This window comes from Parasteatoda tepidariorum, chromosome 10 (assembly GCF_982258835.1).
Source record: "Parasteatoda tepidariorum strain Cologne lab strain chromosome 10, Ptep-v5.0, whole genome shotgun sequence".
Taxonomy (NCBI): domain Eukaryota; kingdom Metazoa; phylum Arthropoda; class Arachnida; order Araneae; family Theridiidae; genus Parasteatoda; species Parasteatoda tepidariorum.
Genome location: NC_141764.1, coordinates 53135916 through 53151200, shown reverse-complemented (window position 1 = coordinate 53151200; position 15285 = coordinate 53135916). Strand labels below are relative to the sequence as shown.

The following is a 15285-nucleotide window of genomic DNA, read 5'->3' as shown; positions in this document are numbered from 1 at the left end:
TATAAATAATTATCAGAAAAAAACTTAATGTTGATTTTAAAATACCTATTAGACATTCTATAATTCCTCATATAGAAAATTCAATTTACTCTGCTTATTTTTCTAAATACCTTTAGTCCTTTAACCGGTAATTATGGTAGATTCAATGCATAAGGCAATAATTTATTCGGTGAAATATTTAAATAATTGTTTTCGAAGGAAAATAATATTTCTAAACAATTTTCCAATGTTTCGATGCGAACTAAAATGATATTTTTTTCTTTTGTTGATTAGAATGCTATTTAAATCAATCTTCAACAAAGACCTTCAATTAAACAGTCATTATTTCAAACAAAAAATTTAAACAAATACACTTATTATTGATTTATTACATTTCAGACTGCTAAAAAAATGACTTTTTTTTCTTTTAAAAAATAAGAATTAAGGCAGTTTTTCGTGGGCTCTGTCGCCATAGGAAATAAAGAGCTTTTGCCAAAAATATGCGATTTTAAAAACCATTGTGAGTTAGCAATAGCTATTTATGGTTGTTAGGCCAAGTTAAGCCTATCTTAAGCCGCACTGTTAAAACTTCTAGATCAAATTATGGTAAAAGGTCAAACTATGGTACGGAAAAGTACCGGCACTTAGGATGCCACTAATTTTTTCTACTGGAACATGTTACGGAACAAAAAATCTGATACACAGTAATTTTCACGGCGTTAAGTACCGTAAAATCACTTATTAAATAAATATTGTTATAAAAATTACAGTATAATATTTTATGGTAAAAATCAATTTTATAGTAAAATGGATTTTATGGCAACATGGATTTACAGATGATGCATTTATAGTGCAGCACTTTTTACCGTTATTATAACGTAATTATTTACTCCGCAGTGCTCATTCTAAAAATGGGGCAAAAAGTAAATATGAGTAAAAGTCTTAAAATATTTTGTCCTTTTTAAAACTTAATTTTTGTTATACTAAATGGTATACTAATAATTTTAAATTATAGCTTTTTTCCCTTTGGTTAAGGTGCTTTGAAAAACAGGGTTAAAAATATTGAGATATAAAGTCTAAAGTTTATAGTTATAAAAAAATATTAGAATCACATTAAAATATGCAAATATGGAGTTAGAATGAAATAATTTCCTAGATCTAATGAAAAAATAACTACACAAAATATTTTGCGACTGGTAATATGATTTTTTAATTGCAAATGAGTTATATGTGTAAAAAATAAGCTCTTTCCATATTAATTATTAACTCATTAAGGTCCAATGACAAAACTTGTGATTTTTATATTTTTTAACACAAAAAAAAAATATTTTTAAAATCTGATTAACGTGATTCAAATCAGATAATTTGATTTAAACGGATTTTATTTTTATTTTTTCAAGATATTCAAAACACTTTTCTTTTTAATTTTATGAGCATAATTTGGGTTCGCTGATTTAAATCAGCTCGATTTAAATCAAGATTAAAACCGGGATTTAAATCACTCCGATTTAAAAAGAAAATCACTGACTTAAACGAGGAAAAAAAAATTTTTTTTTAACGTGTAACTTCTAAACATTTTTGCGTAAATTTTAAGATAACCTATCTTATCATAAATCTAAAATAAAATCTTTATTTATATGTTAACAAATTTAAAAGAGGGGAAGCTGTTTTCAAATTGCTTCTGTTCCTTAGAGGAGTAATTTAGAGGAGTAATTCTCCTCTAAGTTCTGTTCAGATCTAACAAAATACCTTCTATCCCATTTATTCGAATTCGATGGCATCACAACTGTTGTTTACATTTATCATTATCAGAACTGCTTTTCGCAACATTAAAATAAATAAGTAAATAAAAACATGTAACTTTTTCTTTATGAAACCACCAAGTGATAGAAAAACTATTTTCAATCCATATCTATGTTTCTATTGTACATATTTTTAATTCATATATCTGAAGTAAAAATTTAAATGAATATGAAAAAAAAAAGAATTTTACTTAGCTTAGAAGAAACATGTTAGTAATTTTCCTTACATTAATAATGGAATTTATGGCTGGGGAAAATCATTTCTTAAACTTTTTGAATAAAATGTTATATCTCAAACATTTCTTACAGAGATGGGGAAGGCATACTTTGAAATTCTAATTCTTGTGAAGCAACAGAGGAAAAAGTAAGAGTTAAAGATTTCATACAATTTAAACGATTCCTTAATAAAAATTTTCACTAAAGAAGTTGCTCGAAACTTTTCTGATTGAAAGAAGACATTTTAAAGTATTCTTTGTACTGCTTTTAAACATTTGTTTCAATTCGTTGAATGGTCTTTGATTTCAGCCAGAGTGAAATTTCAAGGCATGAAAAAGTAATTTTTCCTGAGTATTTTAAAATAATTTAACTGTTATAATGACTTATAAACCGTATAGATCTGAACGATACTTAATCATAGCATTGACTTATTAAAGATTAGTTCGATTTTATGCCTTTCTTAACTTATGACTCATAATTTTGTTCATTTTATGCATACAAAGTAAAAATTTTTTTTTCAAATTACGATTAATTCTGCAGACGCTAAGAGTTCCGGTACTTTCTTACCGTAAAATGCATTTTCACCTGAACATGTTACAAAACAAAAAGTCTGATATGCCGTAATTTTTACAGTAAAAATTACCGTAAAATTACTGATTTGCAGGATTTGGTATCGGCAAAATTTATGCAACTTCAATTCCAGTAAATAGATTAAAAGTTTAGTCCCATCGGCTATAAGAATAAACGAAGCTTTTAATCTTAGGAAAATTATTTAGACTATTTACAACTAGAAAAATATAAGTGAAATGATTATTGCGACAATTATTTAAATTATAACCTATCCTATTTGAATGTTTTTGAGCCTATGTTTGACTAAAATATTGAAAAAACACATTAATTACAAAGCCAAATTTATTTACCTAAATTCAAAAGTTAATGAAAAAGATATGCAAATGAATTATTCTATACATTATTTACAATAGTTTCCTTGTTCTAGAACAGGGGTTTCCAACTTACAAGAGGCCGGGGGCCATAGTTAAAAACACCAGTCAAATGGCGGGCCACAACCTTATTAAAATTTTATATAGGACTCTGTTATGTTTGAAGGAACATTAAATATTACTGTCAGATATTTATCAAGTTGTACAAAACAAAAGTATTGAACTACAAATTAAAATAAGAAGTAGATTTTTAAAAAAGTATTTAATTGCATATTAAAAAAATTCTGGCTACAATAACTTTAATTGTGCACCCATGTATTAAACAATTATTGAGCAACAGATATTAAATTGTTAAGATAAAAAACTTAAAAGTATTTAAAATCTATATAGGTTTTTTACGAAAATTGTCCTCAAAATATGACAAGTAATATATTTTAGTTCGCGGGTCACAAAAAGAGGCTTTGCGGGCCGGATGTGACCCGCGGGACCCGCAAGTTGGTAACCACTGTTCTAGAATATTCTCTTCTAAGGAATCATAAGATGTTTATAAATTTGCGAATTTGTTAGTATGCTCTTGATATCTGCTCTTTTTCTTACAATGGTTTCTTACAATTTCAATATTTTGCACAAATATATTTTGTAAAATTTATTTCCTCAACTGTCAGGCTATAGTATGACATGTTATTTTAAATAAAATACTATTAACTCTTAAGCATATTTAAACAGAAATTTATATTTACGTAGTAAGAATATTTTCCGATGGTTTGTTCAAAATTCTAATCGAGTAAAGTAGAACGTTTTAATTGTTGATTCCAGAGCTCAGTAAGTAACTTCTTTAAAAAAAATTATCCAAACAGACAACGTAATTTTAAAAAAATTTTATCCAAACAGACAACGTAATTTTGAAAAAAAATTTAATTCATTCAACTTTTTTTTCTCGCTAAAACATTGAGTCACTACGTACTTTTTCCAATTGTGCTATAAAAAAAAAAGATAAAAAATAGTTTGTAGAAAGTTGAATTAGTTAAACTCGTTACATAAAAACGGATTAAATTGAACTGTAGGAAAAATTTGCCTGGTTTTTACATTCAATATTTTTTAAAAAATAATATAATGAGAAAAATACAGTTATTTACTTCATTTATTAAAACGGCTATTTGTTTTAATTTAGCAATTTCTTTTAAATAGTGCAATAAACATTTTGTGTGTCTTAATCTGTGAGCACAAGCGGTGATCTTTAACATTGCATGTATAATTCATTTAGCCATTTAAAAAATTAAATTTCAAAATTTTAAATATATCTTCACAGTCTATACATATTCAAGCCACCTGTTCAATGCCGTTCATAAACCTCGAGGATTTCTTTGAAATAACTGTAGTTTCATTGGCATGAAACTGCTCTTTAAGTTGAAATTATTCACTTAAAATACGTATACTAAAAAGAATTCCATTCGCTTTTGCTTGTGACGCCATTTCCAACGTCCAAACATTTTTCTTATAATTGTATTAAGATCTATTAGTGAGCATAAATAATTTTGCTTTATAATCATATTTTTCAAATATCATATAAAATGAAGGGTATATTGTAATAAATTTGGTGAGTTTGTAGTGTAACTACCACTATAAATATTGAATACCAATTCACTAGTATATAAGACATGTTAACTTGATTCCATCTTGAGGTACCTTTTGATAGATGAAAGTTGACATAATCGATAAATAAATCCACTCAAGTTTACAACAGTAATTTAATATTTTTGCTTACCCCAAACGGGATGCTATATTAAATAAAATTTGTGCATGCATCTCATTGTGCATGAAGTTGATCGTTAAGTTCTTAATCATTTAACGAATCTCTTTAATTGTATTTTAAAGAAGTACCTTAAAGTTTGCACAAAAAAATAACAATTGTATAATGGTTAAAATGTTTAGACAGCTATTTAAATCAGTATATCTTAAAAATGTAGCTTAATAAGGTGATATCATAAAATTACGTTATATAAAAAAGCAACTCTTATAGTTTTAAATAAAATTTGCGCATGCATCACATTGTATATGAAGCTGATCGTTAAGTTCTTAATCATTTAACAAATCTCTTTAGTTGCATTTTATAGAAGTACCTTAAAATTTGCACCAAAAAATAACAATTGTATAATGGTTAAAATGTTTAGACAGCGATTTAAATAAGTATATCTTAAAAATGTAGCTTAATAAGGTGATATCATAAAATTACGTTACATAAAAAAGGAACTCTTATAGTTTTAAACTCCTATTTTAGGAAACTGTAAAAATCAAAAACGTATTAATATCCTAGTAGAATAAAAAATAAATAATACAGTAAATAACTTTAAATTAGGGATACAGACGTATTTACAAAAAAAAATTTGATTTTTATGCTGATGACAACCAAAAAAATAAGGAAACGAATGCGGTAAGTGTGGCTTTCCGGTCAATAAAAATGCACCGACAACAATGATAAACAGTGTTAAACTTAAACAATTTTTCCTTAAATATTATACAGAGAAATTATTAAATTACAAACATTATACATGCAAATTCAGACGTAAAAAAGTACTCACCAAAAAAAAAATGAAAAAAGATTTTTTTCCGAAACTGAGTAAGTTATCCTATGAAAGTGGGGATCATACTGCAGACGACAAGGGTTCTAAAGAGGTCGGGGGTGATTCCGAACTCCGATTGGGGAAGGGATGTACTGCCATGCTTTAATTAGAAAATAGTCTCCAATGTCAAGAACTGCTAGTCCCTTTCTCTATGCGACATCTGTTTGGGTTGTGGAACGAAAGAGCCGGGAGAATATTTTCTTTGAATTTCCGCTCTTCTGAAAGGTTGCTTTAGGAAATGGTGCCAGCGGAGATTAATCGCCAACAATTTCATTCTCGTTTTCGCCAAAAAGGATTTGATCAGACAGGAATTCTGTTTATAAACAAGAGAGAGAATCGTGGGATTTACGGTAATGTGCGAAGCTTATCTCAACCAAAGCTGCATATTTTCGCAGAAAGAAAGATGAATTGGTTGTTTTGTTCTTTAAAATTTATTTCTAAATGGGATAAGCTGATAAAGGGCAAAGGAAACAAAACTTTTGATTAATAATTCTTTCTTCGTCTAGTTTTTTGTTCTTTCTTTTTTTTTTATTTAATGATCGACAAAAAGGAAATTGCTATTTTGTACTTCAATTGCTGAATTATCTCTCGAGATTTTTTAAAATTAAATTAGCGGAACAAAGCAATGTAATTAAGTGCAGATATTTGTTCGTTTATATAGATATATATGTATAAAATACAGGGTTTTCCTCAAAAATCGCTCTTAATATGCATTTTTAGAATTCTAATAATAAATTAAATTAAAATAGTACAGATGTTTTGGTAACGCAAATAAATATTTAACAAACACGATATTAAAATATGTCGTAACAAGACTGCAGAACAGTGGTTTCCTGAATTGTCGACCTTCTTTTGACCGAATCCCAAGACTTAATGAATAAATTTCATTAGCAATTGCAAATATACTAATTAACGAAAGACTTGTAATGATTTTAATTCTTTTATTTATTTTAAAAATATTAAGTGAATAAATAAAAAAATTTTATCACATCGTTTTATTATTATTAGTCTTAAAATGGGTTTTATCTAAGTACCGACGTTGTAAATTAAATAGTACAGATGGGTACAATAGTTAAAATAGTTCAGACGAGTACAGTAATTAAAATAGTACAGATGTTGGGATGACTCAAATAAATATTTAACAAAAATACTATTAAAATGTGTCGTAACAAGACTGTAAAACAGTGGTTCCCAATGGCTGTGATTCCCTAAATGGTCAACCTTCTTTTGACCAAATACCAAGACTTAATGAATAAATTTCATTAGTAATGTAAACATACTAATTAATGAAAGACATGCAATATTTAAATTGTTTTTATCATTTTAAAAATATTAATTGAATGAATGAAATTTTTTCATCGTGTCGTGTTATTATTATTAGTCTTAAAATGGATTTTATCTCAGACAATTGAAGTCTAGAGTGGCATCCATAATCTAGTTCTTAATTAAAATTTACTGCATGCATAAACTGAAAAATGAATGAGATGAAATATAATTCTCATTGAAAAAAAAAACTAAAAAGGAAGAAAATGAATGTTTAGAATGATTTTCTTTTAGAAAAACATACTTCTTTACTGTTGAATTTAGTTGTTTTTATTCCATGCGAAATACTAAAGAAATTTTTCACAAATGCATAGATCCTTTTCTTCATTCACTCATTATATTGTTAATAGAAAAAAAACATTTTTTTTTTATATTTCTATTATTATTTCTTTTCTATTTCTATTAAAAACATTTCTTTGTGCAGAAGTATTTCAATTAAATCCTTTCATAAAAATAACGGAAATATTAAATAAATGAAGTATTATTATTTGAATTTAAATTTAATTGCGAGCTTCGAAAATAATAACTGGTTCAAAAAAAGTACTCTACTCTCGGAGCCTTTGTAAGCTGTGAGCATTTAGGAACCGCTGCAGTCGAAGGTAAAATGGAAAAATATCAAATATTGTTGAATTGTTCGGATAAAACCGTACTTATTTTACGACGTTCAATTTCTTGTACTATAAAATAGGTAAGATAACAGATTTTCTTTAAACGATGCAAAAACACTTTTACTCGAGCTCTGTATTTTATATAAACTTGTATATAAAATAATTAGGGGGTGTATTTTCGTAGGGGGTCGTGAATCACCTTTCGTTCCAGGGAGCCGGGAAAAAAAAGTAGTTTTAAAGATGCTCTCGAAGTAATTTTCTTCAAAATAGAAAAAAAAACTTAGTCTTAGTTGCATTATTGGAATGAACAGTTTAGATAGGATATTATAATAGGTGTTAAAATTGCATCGAATTATTAAAAATAGAAAGCAGTATTTTATGTATCGGTCGTTCTAATGGAAGAGCCACTGTAAAGGGACTTCATTTTGGTCGTTCTAATCGAAAGTCGTAATAAGGAGCGTAGACTGAATTAGAAGTATACATGGATTATTGTACTGGTCAACACAGTTGTTCAATAAAAGCAAAATCAAAACGCGTACTGAACTGCATAAGAAACTAATATCCAGCCGTGCTGATAAACCACGTAAGTATAGCAGGTTAATCTTCCTATTTTTCGGCCTTCATAAAGATTGTTTCGCCAACAAATTACAGAAAGAAAAAAAATTAAAATCTGCTTTTGAGGATTTTTTCATTTGTCAAAATATGTACATATTTTTATGACTAAGAGTTAATTTAATGACTATGATTCATTTATTATTCCAACTATCAATTCAAATATAATTACTGCCTCATGTTGAACATCAAATGGTTCTTTATAAGGGTTCATAACTAATAAAGAAATGCGCAATTTTCAAAAGAACATCTTTTAAACCATAACTAACACCTGACACTGCAATTTAGAATAATTATCCCCATTCAATTCGAAAGATTACGACATCAATAATACTTGCAAGCCATAAATTTGAAAAGAAAGTAGACAAGTAAGTACATATAACTAAAACTAACATTTTAAAGATTAGAGTGGAAGTTATATATTAAATTTTACTAACACAATGGGGACTTGATAGTCCTTACAAAGGACAAGTTTTAAATAAGCTAATTGACGACCTTCAAAACATTTCTCTTTAAATCAGTTCCGCTTGAATTATGGTAGACAAAGTCCCTCAGTGATAACTGCATCTTTATAAGACTAGCTGTTGAAACCAACTTGTATATGCAAATACGTATATTTCTTTTTAATTTTGAAAGAAGAGGCTTAAAATTAAAGAAGACTTAATTTTCGTGGAAAGCAGCTCAATTTATTTTCGGAAATTTTACTTGCGAGGAAAAAAACATTTCTTATCAATGAACTTTGACAAATATTTGGCTGTTTTGTTAAGGAAAACATTAACTCAGATCATTGATTGTTTCACACGTTAATTGAAAACAAATAAAAAGTTAGATAAACTATATATTTTTTTCTTATAATGTACTTTTATTTTATTTTATGACCGCCGTTGAACAGTCGACCCAATTTTTGGGTTTACGACTACTAATGTTCAACGCCGTAGCCTTGTAATTTTGAACCAATCCAGAAGACAAGGAAACTCCTGGATCGGTATCCCCAGAGGTATTGATATTTTTATAATGTAGTTGACGTTTTTTAGTTCCAAAGACTGATTTTTTTCACCTTTAAATCGATATTAAAATAAATTTTTGCGTGCCTAATTTTTAAACACGTTTTGGATTAACTCGTGGGTATGCTAGGGCGTGGGTCAAATTTTGCAATCAAAATACGGAAAACTTGCCGAAATGTTTAAGAGCTCAAATTTCATAAGAAGACAAGTTTCAACAGTTTTCCAACGACTGCAAACAGAATTAATAGCCATTTTAATCGCGAAAGAAAATTTATCATCAAATTTCAAACCACTTTTTCTGACTAATTAGAGTGTTCGCATCTTTACTGGAGTTTGAGCCATATGGCAATAATAGTTTGAATCATTCGCTGATTTCTCTACTAGTGAAATTTATTGACATATTATCCCCATAGGAAATTTATCGTAAATGAAATTCTAACATTCCGATAGACTGCAATGTTCGAAATTTAATTGGAGTTCTCGATTGAATAAAATAACAAGTTATAATTTTCATGCCACTAAAAGCAGAACTCATTGCCGTATTATCATAAAATGGGAAGAAAATAAAAAAATTATTGACAATTAAACCATTTTTTGACAAAAGCAAACTAATAGATATAAAGTTATAAAGCAAAAATAAGTAAAATAATAAAAGAAAATTAAAATAAATTGAAGCGCATGGCTTTGAAATAGCTCTGTACATTTACAAACATTTTACAGGAAACTCAAAAGCAAAAAAAAAAAAAAAAAAAATTCTCTTTGGCGGTTGAAAAAGTATAAATATTTTAGTACATGTTGGAAAAACTGAGGTCTAGACTAATTTTATCCGTAAAAACATCGTAAATTTCAACTGAAAAATTAATAATAATACTAATAAAGGAACCTATTGATATTTGATTATCGTAATGCAGTCCTACTTTGTTTTTGTTCAATTTGATAAATATTTTAGTATATGTTGGAAAAACTGAGGTCTATCATTGCCGTTCGACTAATTTTATCCTTAAAAACATCTTAAATCTCAACTGAAAAAAAAAATGATAATAAAACTAATAAAGTAACCTATTGATATTTGATGATCGTAATGCAGTCCTACTTTGTTTTTGTTCAATTTGATAAATATTTTTGGAAAAACTGAGGTCTATGATTGCCGTTAGACTAATTTTATCCTTAAAAACATCTTAAATCTCAACTGAAAAAAAAAGATAATAAAGCTAATAAAGTAACCTATTGATATTTGATGATCGTAATGCAGTCCTACTTTGTTTTTGTTCAATTTGATAATAAAAAACTGCATGCACTATACAGGGCATACCATAAAGACCGTTCTAAATATGTATCCTTTAAGAAACGAAAACGTAAAGAATACGCATGGGGTCGTAAATTAATATTTAGGGGAGGAAAAAACAAAAATGTGGACAAATTAAAGTAGAAGAAAGCTGGGGTAATTAATATCAAAACAAGTTTAATTGCAGTTTTGGAAATTGATAGAGTTTCTAGTAATCGTTTTTAGCTCTCTTTTTGTTTTCGCTCGCTATCAATCCTGCCGTGTTTATTACGTCTGTTTTTCTATACTGCACAGAGAAAAAAATACTGGTAAAATTACCATACTTGTATAGTAATAACATTTCTGTTAAGAAAAAGAAGAAAAAACCCGACAATTTTAGTAATAAAACCAAAACGTATGGTATTTAAACCATTCATTTGGCAATTTTTTTTTTCGGTAAAGATTTAAAGAAAATTCTGGTTTTAATTCTTATTACCACACATCTCTTGAAAATACAAACCTGAAAAGTAAATTTTACCGAATATATGGTTTTAATGCCCTAAAGTATAATGATTAAATTACTAAATTTTACCACACTTACTACCAAACAGCATGATAATAAAGCCATATTTTATTTTTAATTTTACCAAAAGTCACTACCAAAGAGCGTTGGTAAAAATTTTGATAAATCCATAGGGCCAGAAAAACGGCAAATTTTACTACATTCTGGTAGTTTTGACCATACATTTTTTTTCTCAGTTTGTGGTTTGTCCGATTTTGAGAGTGCTTTTTTTTTTTTTTTTTTTTCTTTTGCTAGATATTAATTTGACACCCTCAGTGTGTGCAATTTTTTGCCGTTATTGTTGAAAAGGATTCTAAAAAATTTTGCAAGGAGGGCGCTATTGTACTATGTTCATCTTTTTTCACGAAAATAATCATAATTAATAAGCTAATTAAATTCATTTATTTTTATCGAATTTCCAAATGATAGAGAGTAGGTTTTATTTAATAACAATAAAATAAATTTTATTTTAACTAATTCTACTTTAATTATAATTCAAACTACGTACGTAAATGTCTGCTACGTACGTAAATGTCTGCTACGTACGTAAATGCAATATTTTATTAATATATAAACTTTGATAAGTAAAATAAAAAAGCTTGAAAAACTTTTGTTTTCCTTCCTTCGTTTATTGTTTCAGTAATTAAATTTGTAATTTTAAAAACATTTTAGAAACATATTTTTACTTGACAATTTCTCACAAATCCGCTAACTAATTTTTTATTCAAATTATTTAATCTCATTTTCCAATATTTTTGTTTTAGTTTATTATAGACTAACTTTTATAAATTTTTCCGAGAAGCTAAAGCAAAACAACTCGAATCTTTAAACAAGTTCAAATTGTTTTGATTACCAATAAATATAAAATAATCAATTTTAACTAAGCATAGATTGATTTAATCTTATAAGAATTTTTATTTAAGATATATTTCTCTTTACCTTTAAATATGAATTTATTTATAATCTTAAAAATCTCAAAAACAGGAAATATTTCTCGAAATTTTATAAAAATATTAAAATTACTATATACTGAATTCAGGTAGCAGCTTTTAAAAAAATTCATAAACTACTGTTTACAAATTTTTATTATACATTTAATTTAAGAAAGAAAAATTATGTATATTTGAGGAAATAGTTTTCCTAAGAAACTTGATGCGGTTTAAAATACTTTTGAAATAGTTTCATGGCAACTCTTATTTGATTTCTAACTGAAACTTTTTATTATCTGCTTTCCGACAAAGATTGATGTTGTTTACAATCTGAGATTAATCATTGTTTGTAAACTTTTATTTCTTATTACTTTTCTAGTCTTAAAAAAAAAACAAAAACGATCCATATCCCCAGCAAAAGGGAAAATAAACAGTAAAAGTAATTATTAAACTTTTGAAACTTTACAAAAATATATATTTTTTAAGAAAAAAATATTAATTAAAATTGTGATTAATGACTTCTCATTGTTTTAAACTTTCTGTTTTTATTCATAAGATAACTTTTAAAGGGAAAAAATTTCAGAGTTATGTTAATACGTGTCAGACTGCAACAAAATAAATTTGAATTAATTATAACTATTAAAAATATTGTTATGATATTCTTTAGACAATTTATTTTAAATTTGCATATTGAAATTGTATTGAAATCAGAGTTCATATATATTTAGAATGTCGTAGACTAAATGTAGTGTTGGAAACGTGACAAACAAGTTATTTTTTTTTTAATTCTCTTAAATATAGTTTCTGGACATATGTGTTTTGAAATGATAAAAATAACTTTAAAATTTATTTATTTATATTTACATTGTAACACTTACTATACAAATCAGAGGTCACTTCAACCCTTTTTGTTTTAATCCTCAACACTTCAACCTGTAAATTACAAGTACAAAGTATTAAAATACAGGGTTATTCATAATTCCCTCCGCCTGCAAACGCCATTTTTCTTTACTACAAATGGCTTCAGTTGTACATGTTACTGCCATCTACCGGCAACTGCTTAATTTGAAACTTGAATGCTTTCGGAGTAATTTCATATGTTCTTTTTTGCCATATTCGTCTCCCTTTTTTACTATAACGCTTCGAAACCCCGGAGGGAATTATAAATAACCCTGTATATCAAAATGTCAGACGTCGGTTTTGGTATGTTTACATTTTTCATTGAATTGCTTCCTTACTCTTGGATTTTGTTTTTGCTATTGCAGCTTTTTAAACTTTGCATTTCACATGATTGCTGTGTGATTTTACATTTGTCGTGACTTATAAACCGTTGTTTTGTGACTTTAATATTGTATGGCTTACTAACTATTGCCCCATTCTTTATATTTTACCGGAATAAACAATTTCTCCTTTATGGTTTTATTTTTTACTTAAATAAAATTGCTTATTGATTTTACATGACTAAAAACTATTGCTCAAGAATTTATTTCGCAGGGCTAACTAATTATTGCTGTCTGACGTTCTTATTTTATATAACTAATTTTTGCTTTGTCATTTTACATTTTGCAGGACTAACAATTTCTTGTTTAGTGACTTTATTTTTTAAAGGACTGTTCTTTCATGATTTTAGTTTCGTGATTTACTTTGTCATGGACTAAGAAACTATTGCTGTGAGAATTAACGTTTTACATGACTAACAAATAATTAATTTCGGTCTTGTTTTTTACATGATGAAAAAACTATAGATCAATGATTTAACAATTTATATGGAAAAAAAAACAATTGCTCTGTTATTTTATATTTTACATGTTAGCTATTTCTTGTGGTTTCCGAATGACTAACAAACTATTGTTTTATGACTATTTTTTTACAAGACTGGCAAACTATTGCTTTGTGATTTCCCTTTTTACTGGAATAGTAAACTTTATAGTGCTGTCAGAAATACAATTTAATTGATCAACGAATTATTGATTGCGGTTTTGTATATCCTATGAGACGAGCTAATTATTGATCAGTAATTTTAAATATTGCGTGAAACACAAACTTTTTCAATGATTTAACATTTTACAACAAAATATTTATTATAATTTTATTTTTTAAATGAATAAGAAACTATTGTTTTGGAATCTTACATGTTACAGGTGTTACCTTTTAAGGTGCGCATTCTAGCTGGTTAATGTGTTTATTTTTATTAAAAAGTACTATTTCAAAGTAAAATTAAATAAATGCCATGTTTATTTGGAATTTTTTTTCCTAATCTTCAATATTTTAAACCTATGGAATGAATTATATTGGCAAATTTCAACACCTATATAAAACAACAAATCATATTTTTACAAGTTTCTTTTCAGATTATTTAAATATTCTATGTACCAAACCATTCTATCGTTCATATTATCCTTGTTCAAAATATATGAAAATGTGTTAAAATAACATATGAATAATGAAAAATAAATGAAGCAAAAAAAATCGCCAAACTGAGGATAAACACGTAAACATTGGCGATTAAAAGCGATTGCTATCGTTGCATTCATAGTTGTCTGCAGAGTAGGTCTGTCAACAAGACTCGTTGTCCATCTTCGGTGACGGGCAAAAATGGAGAGGGGGGATTTGAAGGGAAGAGCAGTTAAGTCAGCATTCTGGCGGCGGGGGTGGCTCACGGTTCTACGATCGGTTGCCGACCACGTGCGCTTTCCCTTTTTTCTTTTTATTCTAGAATGATGAGCAAGGAGCTAGTCCCACCCATCAAATGTAACAAGAGATCATCACGCTATTGATGCTGGGTAGCAATTAGAATTTCTGCGGGCTGGTCCAACGATGAACTATTCTTTTCAGAACAATAGATATGAGTCTTTTGTGATGACGTTCGAGATGAAAAGAACGATAGAAAAAAAATGTTCTTTATTAGTTGTTTCCCACAATGTAGAATGCCATTCTTCTGTTTGGCGGATTAGTTATTTTTTTCGAAAAGCAGAAAAAAAGTAGAAATTTAACCTGGTGGAGGGGTGTCGTCAAGGTTAACGATGATTAGAATGTTTCTCAGAAGTATGCTAAGTGCATAGTTCGTCATTTACTATTTTTGAAAAAATTGAATTAGGATCATGGTCTATATTTTGATCATGATGCAAACGAGGAATGCGGTGTCAAATATTTTGAAACACGGGAAAAGTTAGTCACGTTTTCTATTAGAGGTTCATGATGTCTTCAGTGCGTAGAGTAGTGTATGTAAAATGCCACTAATGAAATGTTTGTTTCACATTTATTTTACAAATTTAATATTTAATCACAATTATTTTACTACTGTTATGTTTAATTACTTCATGAAGCTATCATTTTTTTTTTATTTCACTATATAAACTTAGTAAATTATGTAAAAGAGGTTTGGTGCAATGTAGTAATAAGTCACACTTTTCCTTCGAGGGGA

The 15285-nt window shown here is 27.6% G+C and overlaps 1 protein-coding gene across 1 annotated transcript in view; it reads right to left on the bottom strand.

Moving 5' to 3' along the window:
- The window catches only part of nord (neuron derived neurotrophic factor nord), a 73991-nt gene extending 68217 nt beyond the window's left edge, over nucleotides 1-5774 (bottom strand). The window contains exon 1 of the mRNA XM_016068187.5: nucleotides 5518-5774. The gene's annotated coding sequence lies outside the window, so the exon portion shown is untranslated. The remainder of the gene's footprint in view (nucleotides 1-5517) is intronic.
- Between the last annotated feature and the right edge of the window lie 9511 nt (nucleotides 5775-15285).